Raw genomic sequence first — 7,065 nt, forward strand, 5'->3', positions numbered from 1 at the left:
TTACAATCATGAACTGCCCATCCTCCACACTGCCTGTCTCCTTCACCAGCTTGTTTACCAGGAGCTTAGGCAGATTTACATGAATCACACCTTGTTATGGTTGTGACTTGGAAAGGAAGCATTCCCTACAGCGTTGAGAGCTTGAACACCGGCCGGTGGTGCTGTTGGATCACGAGGATGTTAACATCAATGGAGTCATCCCTTGACAAATTCGTGATTTGATGGCGGCATTATTGAGAGGCAGTAAAAGCCCAGAGGTGGGTTACAGTTGGAGGAAGTAGTCATTGAGGTATGCCTTTGAAGGAGGCATATTCTCTCTCTGCACCCTGTTCTCTTGAACATCCTGCTATGATGTTCTACCTGAACAGAAGCTATGGGCCATGTGGCCAAGTGATCATGGACTGGCATTTCTGAAAACACGAGCTGAGATAAATAGTTTAAGTCTAGTATCAGGCATTTTTGTCCCACTGGCAACGTGAAAAATACTTAGCTCAGTGCTCAGAACTTGCCCTTCACAGCTCCTGCTCAGAGCTTCAAAATCCCAGCGTAGGCTGGAGGTTTCTTTTAAGAAGCCAAAATGTCTTCACTCATCCACCCAGAGCCTCCTATCTTGATTTGCTCATGGCGGGAGAGCAGGTCTAGTTGGTTGAGGCTTTACGGATCTGGGGCTGTGAATGGGATAGACTTAGGAAAAACACATCAGTATATGTCACATGACTTTGTGAGGATTTATGAATCCAACACCTCCCCCAAGCCCCAAGAAACAGTTCTGGTGTTTCTGAAGTATGGTGGCACACACCTGTAAACCCAGCACCCAAAGAATGGAAGCATGAGTATCAGGAGTTCAAGGTCACCTTCAGCTACATAGGGAGTTGGGAGCTCAAGAGCAGCCTGGGCTATGGAAGAGCATCATTGAAGAATAAAGAAAGAAAGATTGATTGCTATTGATTTCTCCTAACACTGGTCCTAAAGGATTTCGAGCTGCACAAAAGAGACATGGTAAGCCTTAGGAAAGGAAGAATTCTCTTTTGGTGGAAAGGTGAATGAGATGATTCAAAGCAAGGGCATTTCCTAGGTGGCCGCCATTATGACCTGTGTAGAGTGTACTCGGGCTCTTTCTGTGGCCATCAATATAAGCTCTCCCCTTAATTCTGCCTGTTCACAGGTCTACAGCACATAACTGGGAGCATGAAGCTTTGGGCAAATGGACCTCGTGCATTCTACAGGTTTGTCATTTTATCATGAATACAAGGTAAGTGGCTGTGTTCCATTCGTCTTTCTAATGACATCAAAGCCAAGTGCTGATAAAACACACCATCAAAGCAAAGAAGGCCACAGGGTGTCAGTTCACAACTTGAAAACTGGGGAAATGAGCGATCTTCCTTTCTTTTCTCTTCTAGTTAGGATCCTGAACTCTCTTTACTAGAAAACCATCACTTTCTGAGCCTCTTAGACTCTGCTAATTCAGAAGGTCAGTGTGTTGGTCCTGACCCTGCTATGCTGGCCTGTGGCCAGTGCATCTGATAAAAGGGGAAGGTATGGGGCCACAGGCTTGGATCCCTGACCTCCTGGGTCTTATTTCCTGGACTCATACTTCACAAGGCTTCAGAGAAGTTGCTAGCATTCATAGTAGTCGTCTCCACCTCTCTGAAGTGGTCAGGGTGATAGCTGCTTTGTAAAGAGATGTGTTTGGGTGTCTGTAGGAACAGGAGAGTGGGTAGGAAGGTCTTACTTTTCTGGAATTATCCTTTCTCTTCTGCCCTTCTCTCTCTTTGCCTCCCTTCATCTCTCCTCTCTCCTTTCCCCCTTCCCTCCCTTCCTACCTTTCTTCTTCACCTCTTCCCTCTTTGGGGAGGTAGAGACATGGGGGAGAAGCTGGATTCCTTTCGAGTCGGGGCTTACAGAATGGTTCTTTGCTGTGGTCTAGGGACCTCCGATCAGAAGCGTCTGGCAGGTTACGGCAGGTCGTTGGATGCACACCTGGAAGCTCTCAGCTGACCTCTGCATCCAAGCAGCAGATCGTGGACAAGCCCTGGGAATGAGCATTTTCACAGATGCCATGGTTTCTAGGCACTGTTAGGTGCCACTCAAACAAGCATACTCTGTCCTTCCAACCCAGTCCTAAATTTGTTTCAGGTGCCCTCCCATCTGGGCAAAGCCTAGGCACAAATTCTGACTGACCTCAAAAGACCCAGAAGCCTTAGAAGGTGAAAAGACAAGACCAGGCCTAGACAATGATATATGAAAGGCCATCTATTGGGGTCAGGGCTCAGCCCAGGTATGATTAGTTAAAAGTATACAATTCTGAAATTTTAAAAAAGATCATTCTAGAACATTTCTGTCAGCCCCAAAGAAACTTTCCTATTTTGCCGGATACTTTGGATTTTTGCCCTTTCTAGTCCCTGGTAAGCAGAAATTAAATCCCTCCTGTCCCTATGGACTTGTTCATTTCCTATATTCCATATAAATGAAATTCCATGATATGCAGTCTTGGGTCTCTGGTGCTTCCACAGAGAATAATGTTTTTACAGTTCACTCTCATTCTGGCAGGCTAGGCACATTGTGCCTGTTTGTTGCCAAGTGACCATTCATCGTAGATTATTGACACATTCTTCATTTTGATTATCTGCTCATCGGTTAATGAACAGTCTGGGTTGTTCTTACTCTTTGACTAACTAGGAATAATTGATCTAATGAATATCTGTGCAAATCCTTTGTGAAGATGTTCTGGGGTGTGTGGGTGTCTGTGTGTATATCTCTCTGTGTATATCTCTGTGTGTCTGTATGTCTCACTGTTTATATCTCTCTGTGTATTTGTGTGCGTGTGTGTGTGTGTGTGTGTGTGTGTGAGATCAGACTCTCTTTAGAGCATGCAGTTCCAAGGACATCCCTGGGTTGGATGTTTCTGGGCTCCTATTCTATCCTCTAGTTCACAGATCAGCATTTTAAAGATGGGCCAGTAATAGCAGGGCCTCTCTACTGCTGAATGCCAACCAGTGCGTAGGCTGATCTGCCTTTAATTTCATACCTTAGACACGACTTCGGGTAAAAAATATGAGCCTGAGGAATGGCCTTGGGGACAGAATGTGGTGGCCTTCATTTCCAGGATGCCCCTGAGTAGAATGTCATAATCATGTGCTATAATTAATACATGGCGCTGCCCAGCCTGGGCTGAGATTCACGTGTGGGTCTCAGGGGACACATGTATCTCAGCAGAGTGCCAGTTCATGGGTTGTAGCTCATGTTACCCACAGTGTTCTCAGAGTGTCTGTGCATGAGCCTGGAACCCTGAGGCCAGGGCTGAGAAGGGTCTGATTCAGCCACTTCTATGCCTGAGAGATCTGCTCCTGGAGACACGGTGCACGGGAGTGCACAGGATACCACAGATCTAAGTTCCCAACTCTGAATTCATGTCTATGAATATGTACCTGCATGGCCTGGTGGTATCTGAGAACCCAGGGCCTAGAATCAGGGATAAATATAGAATCTACCTCCATTGCTTTATAAAGACTAACTGATCAGTTGATTTTTCTTTCCTGTTCTGTAGCCCAGGCTTGCCTTAAGCCTATGATCCTCTGGCTTGGCTCTTTCGTCTTGGGATGAGCCACACTACCATGCCCACTCCAAGAGCCCCATAGTTTTACCATGTTACTGTGAGCAGATTCTTACACCTCCCTTAGCCTTCTAGCTCGTGAGATGCAGGGCAAAGCCATGCTGCCTCATCTGGTTGCCCCGGGAGTTGAATAAATCAACATAAAGTGGCTCTGCCAATTTTCAGCAAAGCCCAGGAGTTCTTGTTGGCCACTTTGTCACCCTCCTCTTCTAATGACACACACTGGCCTGCCCTTCCTAGACTCCACGGAAGCCCCCACCCCTTCTATTTTTGTCTTGAGCAGCCCTGACCTCTGCCCACAGGATCTGAGGCATATCCCCAAGAGGTTCACATCCCTTACCACATTGTGGCTGGCCTCCTCTCCCTTCTACACCTCACCCAACATCTATTTGTCCTTCTCCTCCGGCAGGAGCTCCTCCCCAGCCTCCTATTGGAGGGATCAGTGCCCACGGCCCACCAGTCCTGCTGGGTCATATATCTCACCATGGCTTTTGTTATATCATAGTCGCTGAAGGGACTCACAGGTGACCTTTAAAAGTAGACATGGCTCCATCACTCTCCATCTCTATGTGACTCAAGATGGCTATTCCTTCTGCCTTCTGCTGCCTGTGGAGGGCGCTGCAGCTGTCTGAACATGTTCATGTTCCACACACATCTATGCAGCTATCCCAGGTCCCACAGACCCTGCTTTACCTAAAGACTCTGCTGTGCCTGCCTTCCAGCCCCACTGCTCGATTAGCACCTGACACTTTGGTCTCCCTGCTACCAACGCCTTAGTCTGATCTCCATGGTGAGTTTCAGGATGTCTAAGAGGTCACAGCCTACATCCAGACCCCAGTTCAGCCTGTACACTTGGCCCGTACCTATTTGTTGAGGTCCATCCTGTAATCTCAGGACTGAGCCTGTACCTCTTAGAGCTGGTCAGTTGACAAGAATGAAGTTTAACTTATTTTTTTTTAATCAATACCATTTTCAAGCAGTTTCTTAACTGGGAGGCAGGGCAGTATAGAGAAAGATGGGAAAAGAGGAGGCAAGGTAGCTTGGCTAATGATGATGATAATGATGGTGAGGTGGCCGGGCCACAAGGTAGGTAGAGGATGTAGGGAAGAGAAAGAACAGTAGTCACTCAAATTAGAATGAACATCACTATGACTCTGCTGAGGTCAGTGGACAGAGTCAATGCTCAAGTCCAAACAGGCCATCATGCTGCCCTCAGGATCAACTCAAGTCTGTAGTTCAAGGGGCTGGACATCAAGCCCAGGGCTGCTGGCCCGTGGCCCGTGGCCTGTTTTCTGATGATTCTTACACATTCGTTTGTATGTCTGGGCCCAGAATGAAGCACCCAGCTGCAACGGCTTCCTTCAGATTCCATGGTGTTTTGTTTGAGGGGAGAATGAATCCAGGGCTTCTTATGGGCTCTCCTTGCTCTGTCAGCCACAAAATAAATTAGACGGGTCAAACGTTGTAGATTTAATCTCACTGTGAACTGAAAACATAGTAGCGCTCCTTGCCATCCGAGAATCTGCGAGCGCCTGGTGACCCCCCGATGAACCGGAGGGGCCCGGGCAGCCAGCAGGTGCAGCTGGAGCCTACTCAATGTGACATTCACCTCGATCCTTTGTGCCCTCCTGAGAACTGCTGCGGAGTGCTTGGAACTGAATACTCCAGGGCTTTCCCTCCGGCTCACAATTACCTGTGCAAGGTAGAGAGAGAGAGAGAGAAAAGGAAAATGAGAGAAATGAAGGAGGGAAAAGGAAGAGGAAGAAGAGGAGGGTTTGAGAGGGAAGGGCTTAGATTCCTCGGTGGAGTTGGGAAGGCCATCATAGTTCCAGTGAAAGGCAGAGGTTGGCAGTGGAACCAATGGGAGATAAGGGAATGAGAAGCAACCAATGAAGAAAGTTGGGTATTTTCTGCTTCCTGTTGCTTTCCTGGTAAAGGAAAAACTGTGTGCTTTACTGAATGGCTGGCTTTGAAGGCAGGGAGGAGAGAGTGGGGCTACAGTTGTAAAGAGTTATGGAGTGGCCTTGGCTGTGTGTTCTGAGGCCTAGTGAGTCTGATGCATTTGGACATCTGTCATTCAAAACTGTTCCAGACAGGGTTAGCTGTGGTGATTTGGTGTACCCAGCAGCTTTGAACCACGGGCACCCAGAGGCTCTTGTTATTGGACAGACCTAGCCTTGGGAGTAGAAAGCATCTTTCTCTCATGGTGGATAGCCAGTCTGTAAAATGTCCTTTAGAAGATGCCCTATCTAAGACTTCCTGGGCACAGTGTCCTACGGGGCTGGAAAAGTCACTGAACCATTTAGAGCACAGGCCTGAACTGGACTGTGACTGGCTTTAATCTGATCACAGGGAACCCCAGAGCTTTAGGGTCTAAGGCTACAGAGAAAGAGACACAGACTTCATGGAAAGCCAGAGAACTCCAGTATTTCTGGTTCCATCATCTAGAAGTCTGTATAGTTACACCTAAGGGGGTGTTCATGTCTGAGACACAGCCATCAGTGAGAGACTTGACAGGCAGTGGAAGGAAAGGCAAGCGGGCAGGGCTTTCCTGATCAGCACCTCCAAGCAGGTGGCACCCTATGAAGTCAAGCTGCAGGCTCAACCTTAACTTGATTAACACATAGTATTTTGGCAGGATCTCCCCTTAAGGATAAAGGAAAGGTCTTCTTGTATTCATCACAGACCAGGCTCCACAGATACCTATCCAGAAGGAAGAAGAGAATGGGAGTAGTGTCTAAGGCAAGAGGAGATATTCTCAGAGGCAGTGGGGATGAGGCCAAGGATTCATTTACCAAGAGAGCCAGACTTGGAAGACCCTAGGGCTGCTTGAACATGTTCTGTCCTCAGTAGGCCTTATTGACATGAGTCATCGTGGTATCTGTGGAAGATTTTGGCTAACCCATCAAAGCAGCTGCTCCTTTCATCAAGATAACCTTCTCAATCAAAGGCCAGCAAGGGAGTGATAGGGGTGAGTCACTGGGGGCTCTGAGTCACTGAGCATCATTTCAGTCTACATGCCAGTAAGAGCCTCAGGGATGTCACCTCTGCAGAGGTGGCCTGTCCTGGGGGCACCAGTGTTACCACTAATGATCTAAGACAATACTTTGCTATCACTTTGAGCAGTTTCATCTAGGAAACAACTTAGAGTCCTTACTGGACATCAGCCTAATACCGGGGCCATTTGGACACTATGGCTGCTGGGTTACTTGGTAGCTACCTCAAACCTCAGAGAAGCCAGTCAAGGGGCTGGGCTACTCTGAGACCTGGGTTCACCTCAGGTTCAGCCTCCTGTGTGTGCTTCTTGTCCATGGCATCAGACTGTAAGGATCTCCCAGTGACCCCTGCACCTTGCTACTTTCAGGCTCAGCTTTCTCTGAAAATTCCAACCTGAGAATTTGGGGGTGTCCCCCAAGGCTCATGTGATAAGTCTTGGTCTCTAACCAATGACA

The 7,065-nt window shown here is 47.8% G+C and overlaps 1 long non-coding RNA gene across 1 annotated transcript; it reads right to left on the reverse strand.

Annotated features, from left to right (window-relative positions):
- Positions 1-896: 896 nt before the first annotated feature.
- Gm34645 lies at positions 897-4,061 on the reverse strand. The gene is made up of 3 exons (XR_378537.3): positions 3,954-4,061; positions 1,824-2,032; positions 897-1,697 (listed from the first exon to the last, which is right to left on the reverse strand). It is a non-coding gene; the product is annotated as a predicted gene, 34645 (long non-coding RNA).
- Between the last annotated feature and the right edge of the window lie 3,004 nt (positions 4,062-7,065).

This window comes from Mus musculus, chromosome 7, assembly GCF_000001635.26.
Source record: "Mus musculus strain C57BL/6J chromosome 7, GRCm38.p6 C57BL/6J".
Taxonomy (NCBI): domain Eukaryota; kingdom Metazoa; phylum Chordata; class Mammalia; order Rodentia; family Muridae; genus Mus; species Mus musculus.